The sequence below is a fragment of the Rhincodon typus genome, chromosome 35 (assembly GCF_021869965.1).
Source record: "Rhincodon typus isolate 14 chromosome 35, sRhiTyp1.1, whole genome shotgun sequence".
In the NCBI taxonomy this organism is placed as follows: Eukaryota; Metazoa; Chordata; class Chondrichthyes; order Orectolobiformes; family Rhincodontidae; genus Rhincodon; species Rhincodon typus.
Window position 1 is genome coordinate 4,552,237 of NC_063366.1, and position 13,958 is coordinate 4,566,194.

General features: G+C 41.4%; 1 pseudogene; it reads left to right on the plus strand.

Annotated features, from left to right (window-relative positions):
• LOC109936042 overlaps positions 1 to 3,798 on the plus strand; it is a 27,413-nt pseudogene extending 23,615 nt beyond the window's left edge.
• The last annotated feature ends 10,160 nt before the right edge of the window (positions 3,799 to 13,958 follow it).

Here is a 13,958-nt window from a genome sequence, read left to right on the forward strand (position 1 = left end):
GCTGTGTGAGAAGATCCAGCTGAGAGAGCTGTTTACTGGGTGCTTTGTGCTGAACTGTTTGACTGGAGCTGTGTGTTGGATATTGAGTGTGTTTATTCTAAGTATTTCTCTTCTGATTTCCAGGCTGAGTTTTGTTGATGGTTTATTCCTGATTAAGATGAGGTGCAATTATCTGGGAGGTGCAGAGGGTCTGAAGATTTTTACTGATTTCCTGTTGTTAAGTTCTGTGCTGGGAGCTGGTAATAACCTATCCTGTGAACTCCAATTTTTTCAATTTCTCTGATCTGTCTCATTGACTCTTGTTTGGTGAGAGGTGGCGGGGTGGAGAGGGAATAGTACTGTGGAATAGAAGTTAGCAGTTTAGTGCCTTGACTGTGTCCCACTATTCAGTGAGATTATGATGCATCTGTGATCTCACTCCATGTTCCTGCCCTTCTTTCATATCTGTTGAAACATTTTAGCAAAAACCTAGCAATCTCAGATTTAACATTTACACAATTGCAAATCATTTATTGTTTGTGGAAGTGAGGCACATTTGAAGAAGACATTAAAAGACATTTCAATAAAGATTTTACCTGAAGACTTCAGCCTTTCCCAAAAGCCTAGGTGTGGATTTGATCATTTTGCCCAGCGCTGCAACTGATAGCTGAATTCAGGATGTGCAGTCTGAGCGAGTGCAGTGTATCTATTTATAGACTCATACAGTACAGAAGAGGCCCTTTGGCCCATCAGGTCAGCACTGCCAAAAATATACGACTACCTTTATTGGTCCCACTTTTCTGCATGGGCACATGGTTCAATGTTATAACAGTTCAAGTGTTCATCCAAGTACTTTTTAAAGATTTTGAGTTTCATACCTCAACTACCCTTCAGGTAGTGCATTCCAGATCCCCGCCAACCTATGGTGAAAATAGACTTTCCTCAAAATCCCTCTAAACCTCCTGCCTTTAACTTTAAAATTATGGCCCTTGTTCTGTGTGTGATGGGAGCTTCGTTATCCTGTGGATAGTAACTTCTACCCTTCAATCAATGGTATCAGCTGTTTTGTATTCATCCTGTCCATGCCCCTCAATCTTATATACCTCTATCAGGCCCCCTTCAACCTTCTCTGCTCCAAAGAAAACAACCCGAGCTTATCCAACCTCTCTTTGTAGCTGAAATGCTCCAGCCAAGGCAACATCCTGGTTTAACAAAAACAGAAATTGTTGGATAAACTCAACAGGCCTGGCAGCATATCTAGAGAGAAAGCAGAGTTAAAGTTGCAGGCCTAGTGTCTCTTCTTCAGAATGATAGTAGCTCAGAAAAGTTGGTATTTATGCTGATGTCGATGGATGGGTGGAATGTGTGGATAGGAGGAGATGGAGCCCAGAGGACGAGAAAGGCAAGTGAGGAAAAGGAAAGGGCTTGCATCTGATGCCTCCACACAGAGGAATAGCAGTCTGACACTCACCATGGAACAGTCTCTGACTGAAGAGTCAGCCCCTTCAGCAAAGGAGGAGAGTGAATTGGAGGAAATCATGTTTCCTTTTCCTGTTTTACAGAAGGAATGCAGTGCACTACACCAGAGAATACAGAGACGATAGACATCTTCACCCAAGGAACAACTGTACAATTGTGGGAAGACATCCAGTCCCTTCACTGCATTGCTCAACACAGAGAAGGCTGGGCAGTGAAACCATCATGTGGAAATCGGTTGGATCAGTGGAGCTTTGACATATCATCAGATCTGAAACTGGTCAGTGGTGTGGAGCCTTCCATCGGAACCAACCTTTCTGAAGGTTTGGCTGTGGGTGATCTGTCAGGGTGAGGCTGGGAGGAAGTGTGAGTGGCTCCAAGTGTAGTGAGAGCTTCAATCACTCATTGAGCCGCATGAACCACTGACTCATTCTTATAGGTGAGAGGAGGCTCAAGTGTGAGGTGGGCCCCACAAGTTCATCAGATTCCCTGAAACACTAAGTTCATCTGTTGTAACTTCTGTAACCCTGAGGTGGTGTCATGGAAAACACACCCTTCAAATGTGAGGTGTGTGACCAAGCCTTTACACAGTCATCAGCACTCATGCAACACCATTGCATTCACACAGGAGAGAAGTCATTCACATGCAAGGTGTGTGACAAATCATTCTCAAAGTTAACATACCTCCGCATACACCAACGCATTCATACAGGGGAGAAGCCATTTACTTGTGAGGTGTGTGACAAATCATTCTCATACTCATCAAACCTCAGCGAGCACAGACGCATTCACACAGGGAAGAAGCCATTCATCTGTGAAGTGTGCAACAAATCGTTCTGTAAGTTAACAAGCCTCCATGTACATCAACGTGTTCACACAGGGGAAAAACCATTCACTTGCAAGGTGTGTGACAAATCATTCTCGTACTCATCAACCCTCAGTGCACACCAACGCATTCACACAGGGGAGAAGCTGTACACTTGTGATGTCTGTGACAAAGCCTTCACACAGTTATCTAGCCTCCTGGTCCATCAAAGAATCCACTTAGGGGAGAAACCCTTCAAATGTGAGGTTTGCTTTAAAGCTTTCACAACATCTACAAAGCTTCTGACACACCAAAGTATTCACACAGGAGAGAAACCTTTTAGTTGTGAGGTTTGTAAGAAAGCTTTCACCCAATCCTGTGATCTCCTAACACACCAAAGGATTCACACAGGGGAGAAGCCATTTATATGCAACGTATGCAACAAATCATTCTCGCGATCATCAAACCTCAGTGCACATCAAAGGATTCACACAGGGGCAAAACCATTCACATGCAACTTGTGTGACAAATCATTCTCACAGTTAACAAACCTCCGTGTACACCAACGCATTCACACGGGGGAGAAACCATTTAAATGCGAGGTGTGTGACAAATCATTCTCCTACATAACAATCTTCCGTGCACACCAACGCATTCACACAGGGGAGAAGCTGTACACCTGTGAGGTGTGCGACAAAGCCTTCACACAGTTATCTAGCCTCCTTGTTCACCAGACAATCCATACCGGGGAGAAACCCTTCAAATGTGAGATGTGTGATAAAGCTTTCCCAACATCTACGAAGTTCCTGAGACACCAGAGTGTTCACACTGGGGAGAAACCCTTCAAGTGTGATGTTTGTGAGGCAGCTTTCAGTCACTCCTGTGATCTTGTAATGCACCAAAGGATTCACACAGGGGAGAAACCCTTCAAATGTGAGGTGTGTGACCGTGCCTTCACACAGTCATCAGCTCTTATGCAGCATCAACGTATTCACACTGGGGAGAAGCCATTCAAGTGTAAAGTATGCAACAAATCATTCTCGCGATCATCAACCCTCCGTGTGCACCAACGCACTCACACTGGGGAGAAACCATATGTGTGTGATATATGTGACCAATCATTCTCACAGTCATCAAACCTCCGAGTACACCAACGCATTCACACAGGGGAAAGACTGTTCAATTGTGAGTTGTGTAAGAAATCATTTTCACGGTCATCGACCCTCCGTGAACACCAACGCGTTCACATGTGATGTGTGACAAAGCCTACAAGCACTTGTTTGACGCTGCAGGTCCATCAAAGGATCCATACTGGGGAGAAACCATTCACCTGTGAGGTGTGTCATAAGAGTTTTGTACAGTTATTAGGCTTGTTAAATCATTGCCACATTCACATAGGAGCCATCCAAACATGAGTGAGCCTTCACACAGTCAGCAATGCTGATGAAACGTGACGCATCCAAATTGAGGAGAAATCTGTTTAAGTCAGAGGCTGTGACAAGCTTCACAAGCTCTATATATGTTTTAATACATCAGGTGATTCAGACAAGGGAGCAACTGTAAAAATGTGAAGTGTGTGACTGAGACTTTAGACACTCAGTGAACATGTTCACACATGTGAACCAGCCACATCCATGTTTGGGAAAAAAGTCTTTTCAGAGCGAGACATGTAATGAGGGCTTTTTACAATCATTGTGCTGGTGAAAAACCAGTACTTTCATACAGATGAGAAACCATTCAGGTGTGAGGTAAATGACAAGGTTTTCATACAATTAGCGAGTCTCCTGCTCCATCAGTGCACTTTCAAAGGGAAACCCCTATCTGTGTGAATTCTGTAATAAAGCACTCGCATAGCTGCCAGACCTCCTGGAACATCAGAGAATCAACACAGAGAACAAATTCTTTTATTGTGGCATGTGCCAAGATTATTTCACCTCTGCCTCCTCTCTTGACACTTCGAGCTGGGTCACCTTTCTATTGCACTGAGAGCTGACGACGTCATTTACCCTCCAGTGCTCAAACAAGGGAGCTGACATTCAAAAGTACCGTCTGTCTCAACAGGGTCTGTCTCAAACTTCTCCCACCATTGGCCAACCATTTCAATAAGGTTAATTTAACCTTTGATCACTAAAATCACTAGAAGACATAAATATGTAACAAAACTCTCATATAAATTCAGCATCTTTTCAGTGTCACATCAGGTACAAGTCACTCCTTACAAAAGGTCCAAAATATAAGTGTAATTATGAACTTGGAAACAGCTGCCATGTCCTCAAGTGTAAATCCCTCGCACCTTTCTTTCAATAAAGTAATCTGAATCTTCTTCTGATCTTTAATGATGAAATGCACAGGCTAACTGTCAGCCAGACTCCAGCTCAGTCACATGACCCTTCATTTACATCAATTAAAAAATATTGGTCCAAACTATAACTCCCATAAACCAAAAGATTTAATTATTCTTAAAACCTCACAAATTTCACACCATGAAAAAATGAATCATATTGTTTTGATAGGAAAAGCTTGGGAGGTTATTCAGCACTTTCTGGTGAATAGTTTGTGGAGTTTTCTGGAAAAAAGATTCTGTGATTGATGGTAAAGGTCAATGAAGTTAAATCAGAATTTTGAAAACCCAATAGAGAGGTCGCTAATGGAAGAATTTTGGAATATTATTCCTTTTGGAATCAAGTTCCCGATGGGATACTATAAAATTTCTAGAATAGAGATAGCAGCTGTTTTAGCTGATAGTTACAACTTAACCCCTTGGTTAATGGATGAAAAAAAATCACAGATGATTTGATGATGCAAAAGCAATAAGTTGAGTGTATGTACATTTCTGGATATAAAAAGAAAAGAAAAAAAATCCATAAGCCTCTAAATGTCAATAAAAGTTTGAAATCAGCACAGGAGCTGGACAGAGACATGCTAATGAACAAAATACTAATGCAATGCAGGGAGATAAGAACGATATGTTCTTGAAACAGTTGGTGAGAGTTTCTACTTTTTTTCAAGAAAATGATGTATCAGTAGGAGGAGCTGATGACCTATAAAATGTCAAATTTCAATGGGTATAATTCAAAGCTTAAAAGACTATGAAGGTTTCATATTTCAGGATGAAGAAACTCCAGTTTTGTCTGATAAAAGACACTAAAGTTTGATACTAGCAAAAGCTGTGAATCTTCCTCCAGAAAATGCACTGAACCATCGAGTACTGATACAGGGCATTGATGGAAACCGTTTACCAGTTTTATCGTATAGAGTGAATTTAAATAGTGCTTTACTGAGTAGGTATGTTGTTATTGGAGTACTCCTGCATTTCTTTATTCATGGTGTCAATTTTATTGTTGTAAATGCTTTTGTGAGGAATAAAATGTTGCCATCTCCTGAGATGAGAGACAAATTAATTGGAATTGACAAAGTACTCAGAGAATCTGGGACTAATTGTAATTCAGCTGTGGAAATAACTGCTCCTGCTAAAGATATGTTTGAAGAGACATGATTGGAAACAAAAGGACTTGTTTATGGTGAATATTGTTATTTCAAAACAACCAAGGCACACTGAAGTTCTGGAAAGCAAACTGAGACTTTAGAAGGAAAATCATTAAATCCTGTGTTTAAGCATGTATGTTTGTTTTCTAAAACTGGCTTCTGTAATCTGATCCTTAAAGATTCTACAGCCTTTCAGCACTATATTTTCTGAGCAAGCTGCATCTACCAAGATTTAACAGACAAATGCACAATTAGTGACCTGTCAATAAGTTTCACGGCTGGATTGCAGATGATGTTAACATTCCACACCTGATCATTTTCCTCTTCAAGAACTAAAATTCAGGAGCCACAGTAATTTTTTCAGAAAATCAATCTTTACAGATATATATTTGTTTTATCTTTGACCTGCTATATAAGCTTGTATGTTTTGGGGCTATTTAGAGGGATAAACATTTATACCTCCATATTTATGACTATGTTAACCAGTTTTGCATCCTTATTGAATACATTGCTTTTTTACAATAAACTAATAATTTTGTGTTTACTAAAGAAACATGGAGCTGAGTTTGTTTTCAGAGTGCCTCAACGAAGGGTTTCTGGGGGAGTTCAAGGGAGGACGGGGTTTTGGTTCATCCCAAATTCCCACCGGATTGGCCTGACATCTTTTGGGAACAGAAGAGTTGGCCATGGGGGAGGGAGGAAGGAGACCTGCATTTTTTCTAGCATCATGGATGAGTTGGGCCAAAGAACCTGTTCTTGTGCTGCATGACTCCAAATGATATAGACATTTAATTGACCAGCGCAGTAACTGAGAATTTTTTTTTCAAGTTATGACTTGTGGAGGTGTGGTATGAGAGCAACAGTGCATTCCTTCCACTTCTGTTGTAACAGGGGAAAAGTAAGGAAATTTTGGTCCGTGCGCATAAAAAAAAGTGGTTTGGCCTCAACTGGAATATTGTCCATTCTGGACACCATACTGTAGGAAGATTGTGGAGGCATATGAGATGGTGCAGAAAAGATTCACAAGGAAGCCTCCAGGAATGAGAAACCCCAGTCACAGAGATAGATTTGACAAGTTGGACTGTAAAAGTTGAGAGGAGATTTGATAGAGGTGTTTAAAATCTTGAGGACCTTGAACAGAGTAGAATGGAGAAACTGTTCCTCGTGTGACCATTCCTCTGTCAGTTACCTTAAATCTGTATCCTGCGCTTGTCAATCCATTCCTTGACAACCAAAGTTTTTTTAAATCTTGGAAATGGTGTCAGAAGAATTCTATTTCTTTGTTGAATTTGATATCTAGTTCAAGATGTAATATATCACTTCTTGTGATGTTTTTTGAAGATTTTCCTCTTACATTATTTATAGTCCAATGTTCCATCTGTTTAAAAAAGATTCTTTATTGTCCTTTACAGGTGAATTTTCAAGCGCAGTTTTTAAGCAATCTATATTCATTTCAGTTTTTCATGCTTATTGGCCTCCATGTCTATAGCTTTTTCATCTCAACTCTGCAAAGTATGTCTCTGAGATAACAAGGTGTAGAGCTGGATGAGCACAGCAGGCCGAGCAGCTTCAGAGGAGCAGGAAAGCTGACGTTTCAGGTCTGCACCCTTCTTCAGAAATGGGGGAGGGGAAGGGGATTCTGACATAAATAGAGAGAGACGGGGAGGCGGATGGAAGGTGGATAAAGGAGCAGATAGGTGGAGAGGAGACGGACAGGTCAAGGAGGCGGGGATGGAGCCAGTGAAGGTGAGTGTCAGTGGGGAGTTAGGATGGGGGTTGGTCAGTCAAGGGAAGTATGTGTCTGTTAGGTCCAGAGATAAACTGTCTTCTTCTTTAGCTGTTGCTATATCCTTATTTCTAAGTTCAATGACCAAACTCAAACTCTTAAATTCTCTGTTTGAGACAAGAAATTTTAACTGAGTTCTGAAGAAGTCATATCGACCTCAAAATGTTAACTCTGTTTCATTCTCCACAAATGTGAGACCTTGAGTTTCACCAACACTTGCTGTTTTCATTTAAGTTAAAACTGGCTTCCTTTTGTGTCAACAACTTATTCCTTCTTAAATCAAAATCCTTTTCAGCTGTTTGAAGAGTATCATTTACATTCTTCTTTGGTCTGATGAAGTAAATGGGTTTTAGTCTTTCAAGGTTCACTGAATATTTTTAAACTAACTTTGTTCTAACTGCCAAACAAAACATCTCCCTTGACTTCTCCCTACTGCAAGGAATGCAGACCCCACATCTCTGCTCTCCAGCTAAGTATGGCCACGTATTATTTTAAAGCTCTTGTAGTCAAATGATTATTACATATATATAAACATTTAATCAGCAAGAGTAGGTCACAATGCCCCTGAAGCCCTCCACCATTCAGTAAGGTCATGGCAGATTTGATTGTGGTTTCACATCCACTTTCCTGCCCAACCTCTGACTCCCTTCTCATTAAGAAGCTATCTACCTCTGTCCGAAAATATATTTACTGACCATGCCTCCACCATTCTCTGGGGAAGAATTCCACAGATTCATAACTGTCTGAGAGAACAAATTTCTCCTGATCTGAATCTTAAATGGTGATCACTTGTTTTTAAGCTGTGTCTTTCTCGTCTCCCCACAAGGGAAGGCATCCTTTCATCATCTATCTTGTCAAGTCCCCTTAGGATCTTATTTATTTCAGTACAATCATCTCATTTTTTTTTAACTCTAGTAAATATTGGCCTGGTCTGTCTAATCTTTCCTCACAGGATAATTCACTATCCAAAGAATCAAGTTAGTGAATCTTGCCTGAACTGCTTACAATGCAATTTTGGCTTTTCTTAAGGAGGTCAAAACTGCATACACTATTTGAGCTGTGGTCTCACCAATGCTGTATGCCTTGCAATAATATTCTGAATCTACTAAAGGTTATGCTCCTTTGATTGAACATTATTTCAAAGTACATGAGCCATAAACGTATTCGTAACACCAATAAAACACATGCTTACAAACTCCACAAGTCAGCCTCAGCTTTTATCGCAAAATTGATAAAAGAATAAAAATGAAAAATCAGTGAGGGTTCTAACAACGGAGAGAAATAATTTGTGTGCTAAATGTGCAAGAAATCATCCTTGCTATCATCGAACAACCCCACACATACCACTAGGGAGATGCCTTTCAGGTGTGAGGTAAAGGTGAGAGGTAAGACTTTGCAGAATAATCAGTTCTGCTGAAACAGTGGCAAGTCCACACAGGGAAGCCATTCATGTGTGCAGTGTGTAGCAGAACATTCTCATTGTCATCATACCTGTGCATTCACAAATACATTCGCAAAGATAAAAAGCTAGTCACTTACAAAGTGTGGTACAAATAATTCAAAAGTTTTGGACATTTTGAAACAGCTTGTGGTAAAAAAAAATAGACAGACCAAACTTGTTTGTTTGTGAGGCCAGGCCTGAAGGTTAATTCTCAGCTTAGTCCTGGTGAAAAGGGTTCCTACGGACACAGAAACCCTGAGAAGAACATTATGTTTAAACAGATAGCCGAAGTTAGCTATTAATGAGGTCAGTATCTGAGAATTGGTTCCAGCAAGTATGAAGGAGACTCCATGTTCAAGCAGATGTTGAATGGTAATTGTGGCCTCAGGTAAGCACGGTCGGTTTCTCAGGGCGAAATCAGAGTTAGGTTAATTTGAACTGTGCTTTTTGGAGGAGGTGAGCTTGGTTGCTGACAACACTGCATGAAGACTTTAAATATTAATCATATTTATGAGAATCAGGAGGGTTGAAGATGACACAAAAAATTATTGCAAGCTTCATATTTGATATGCTTCTCCCCTGGGTTGTCTAATGTGGTAGGATACTCCATAATTGCATGAAAACTTTGTCAAAACAGACTGCTTCCTCCCTTGTGTGACTGTGCTGGTGTGCACAGAGATTATTAACTATGAGATGGTTTAATTGCCCATTTCACCTGTTACTGGTTTGTTTCCTGTGAGGTTTAAGGATGGTCTGAATGATTTGTTTCACACATCAAATATGACTGGTTTCTTCCCTGTGGGAATGTGTTCATGGTCACAGAGGGTCAATGGCTGTAAGAATGTCTTACATCAAGTCACAATTAAATGTTTTCTTCCCTGTGTGAATGTGCTCGTGCACACGGAGGGTCCATAGCTGCAAGAATGGAGCACACATTGCATTTAAATGGATTCACATCTTTGTGAATGCAAGGTTCAATGACTATGAGAATGAGTTGTCACGCTTAAGTAATTTCATAGCCATTCAGTTGTCCTTTTGCTATAGATGATTGAACAGATGCTTCTTGTGTGTAGGAGACTGTATAAACCTGTGGAGCCCTCCTCATACAACTCACGCTTGATCCCCTCACCTTTAGGAATAAATCAGTTTTGATTTCTCTACTCCCATCCTCTCCTCCTTCACACACATCCTGCTCCCATGCATCCAGAACATTAGTGTGCATATTTTGGAATACATTCTGTATAAACTCTGCTCCATCACTCATTAGATATTCACTAGAGAGTCAGCCCACAAGCCACTTTAAAGCATCTTGTTCAAAACATTTCTATGTGCTCCTTACATCGGATGTTACTTTGTAAGTGACCATATTAAACCTCAGAATAGAGAGTGCAAATGCTCCGCATTATTTTAAATCAGAGGACAGAGTGTGGATAGACTCCAAACCATATAGAAGTGTGGATAGACTCCAAACCATATAGAATCCCTACAGTGTGGAAAGAAGCTATTAGCCCACCAACCCTCTGAACAGCATCCCACCCAGACCCAAACCTGTCCTTTTAACCCTGCATTTAAATTGGCTAACCCACCTAACATGCACATCCCTAGACACTACAGGATAATTTTGCATGGCCAATCTACCCAACCTGCACATCTTTGGACCATCGGAAGAAACCAGTGGACTTGGAGGAAACCCACACAGTCATGGGGAGAATGTGCAAACTCCACACTGACATTCACCCAGAGCTGGGATCAAACTCAGGACCCTGGCACTGTGAGGCAGCAATGCCACCCATTCTGGAGAACAGAGAGTAGATAGAGTCCATGCTGTATTAGACCAGAGGACAAAAAGTGGATTATCGCCACACAGCATCAAATCAGAGAAAAGAGAGTGAAGAATCTCCACACTGTATTACAGCAGAGAACAGAGAGTGGATAAGTTGCACACTGTTTTAAACCACAGTAAAGAGAATGAAGAGTCCACACCATATTAAACCACAGAATTACGAGTGCACAGTCTCCATTGTGTATTAAATTAGAGAGTGGAGAGTCTGCACACTGCCTAAAACCAGAGAATAAAGAGTTGACAGCAAATTAATTAAAAAAAAGATCTGGAATTAAGACTCTGTGATGACCATGAAATCACAGTAAAATTTCAAAAAAACCCATCTGGTTAGCTAATATCCTTCAGAAATAGAAGACAGTGGAGAGTCTCAACACTTTATTAAACCAGAGACTAGAGCGTGCATAGATTCTACATTTATTAAGCCACAGAATAAGGAGTGGAAAGTTTCCACTCTGTATTAAATCAGAGAATAACAAGTCGATAGCGATTCAATAAAATCAAAGTATCTAGAACTAAGAGTCTTACGGTGACCATGAAAAGAGGCCAGTCGATCCATCAAAGTTCCTCCTTATTAATGTCTGGGGTCTGGTACCAGGTACCAAAATGGGATAGCTGTCTCAAGATATTAGGGATATAGATCAGAGGCAGGTGTACAAAGTTAAGGTACAGATCAGCCATGATCTCACTGAATGATGGTACAGGTCTGAGGATTTGAATGCCTAATCCTGTTCCTATGTTACCATTAAATTCAGGAGATCAAGCCTGCTTTAATGAAGAGTGCTGGAGGATACCAGGAGCCTATAAATGAGGTGTCAATCTGGTGAAGTTACAGAACAGGATGATTTGTGAGCCAAACAGCAAAGGCAGCAAGTGATAGACAAAGCACAGCCAATGATCATATCTAAGTTCTGCAGTCCTGCCACGTCGGGTCATGAATGGTGGTGGTCAATAATGAGACAGTGTATCAATTCAGTGCAGAAACTAAGGTTGAAGCATTTGCAACAATTTTAAGCCAGAAGTGCTGAATAGAAGATCTGTCTTGGCTTCTTCCACAGGTTCCCTAGCATCACAGAGGCCAAAAGTTTTTGAGAAGATTTGTAGCTCAGGTTGTTGACGAGGTTGCAGACTTATTTGCCAACCCAGTGTGTTTGATTGCAGATGTTTCGTCACCCTGCTAGGTAACATTGTTAGTGCACCTGCAGTGAAGCATTGGTGTTCTGTCCCCCTTGTTATTTATAGGCCTTGGTTGGCTGGGGTGGTTGGTATTATTTCCAGTTTTGTTCTTCAGTGGTTTGTATATTGCTTCCAATTCAATGTGTTTGTTAACGGAGTTCTGGTTGGAATGCCAGGCCTCCAGGAATTCCTTGGCGTGTCTCTGTTTGGCTTGTGCCATTATGGATGTGTTGTCCCAGTCAAATTCGTTGTGGGTATGGGATCCTTTACGTTCGTCAGTAGCTGTCGCAGGGTAGTTGTTGGTTTGTGGGCTACCCTGATATCTAGGGGTCCGAGTAGTCTTGTGGTCATCTCTGATATGTCCCTGATGTATGGTAGTGACTAGTGTCTATAGCCATGTTGTGTCTTCTTTTTGTGGTCTGTCTTGGAGGTAACGGCGGATTGTGTTTTTTGGGTATCCATTACTTTTAAAAACTCTGTACAAGTGCTCGAGCCAAAACACACTCCAGCAACCCTTTATTGCACAATGCAGTACAGAAGTGCCCACAACCAACAAAACTAATGTAATATACAAAATACCATGCAAGGACTGGGAGAAACATTACATAGGCCAAACTGGAAGAAAACTGGCAATGAGGATACACGAACACCAACTAGCCATCAAGAGACACGACCAATTCTCATTGGTCTCAATACACATGGACAAAGAAGGACACGAATTCGACTGGGACAACACATCCAGAATATCACAAGTCAAACAGAGGCATGCCAGCGAATAAAAACTGAAAGAACTATGGATGCTGTAAATCAGGAACAAAAACAGAAGGTGCTGAAAGCTCAGCAGGTCTGGCAGCATCTGTGAAGAAAAAATCAGAGTTAACGTTTCGGGTCCGATGTCCAACCCTTTCTGAGGAAGGGTCACCAGACCTGAAACGTTAACTCTGATTTTTTTCTTCACAGATGCTGCCAGACCTGCTGAGCTTCCAGCAACATGCCAGGGAATTCCTGGAGGAACTCCAGGAGGAACATTCCAATCAGAACTCCGTTAACAAACACATTGAACTGGACACGATACACAAACCACTGAAGAACAAAACCGGGAGTAATGCCAACGACCCCAGCAAACCGAGGCATATAAATAAAAAGGCAGACGGAACACTAACACTTCACCGGAGGCGCACTGATGATGTTACCACACAGGGTGACGAAACATCTACAAATCAAACACAACAGCTCAGTAAGCAAGTCTGCAACCTCATCACAGAGGCCAGTCTTCAGCCAATTGAATTCATTCTACTTCATATCAAGAAATGTTTGAAAGCACTGGATACTGCAAAGGCTATGGGCCCAGTCAACATTCTAGCAATAATACCCAAGAGACTCTATGACTGTGCTCTAGAACTTTCCATACCCCTTGCCAAGCTGTTCCAATACTGCTGTAACACTGGCATATATCTGGCAATGTGGAAAATTGCTCAGATATGTCCTGTACACAAAAAGCAGGACAACTTCAACCCAGTCAATTACCACCTCATCAGTCTACTCTCAATCATCAGTAAAGTGATGGAAGGTGTCATCAATAGCACTATCAAGCAGCACCTGCTCAGCAATAACCTGCTCAGTGACGCCCCGTTTAGGTTCCAGTGGGGATGCTCAGCTCCTGACCTCATTACAGCCTTGGTTCAAACATAGGCAAAAGAGCTGAATTCCAGATGTGAGGTGAGAGTGACTGCCCTTGACATCAAAGCAACATGTGACTGCGTGTGCCATCAATTAACCCGAGCAAAACTGGAATTGGGGAAAGTTCTCTGCTGGTTGCAGTCATACCTGACGTAAAGGAAGATGCTTATGGTAGTTGAAGGTCAGTTATCTCAGCTCCAGGACATCTCCACAGGAGTTCCTCAGGGTAATGTCCTAAACCCAATCATATTCAGCTGCTTCATCAGTGATCTTCGCTCCATCATAAGGT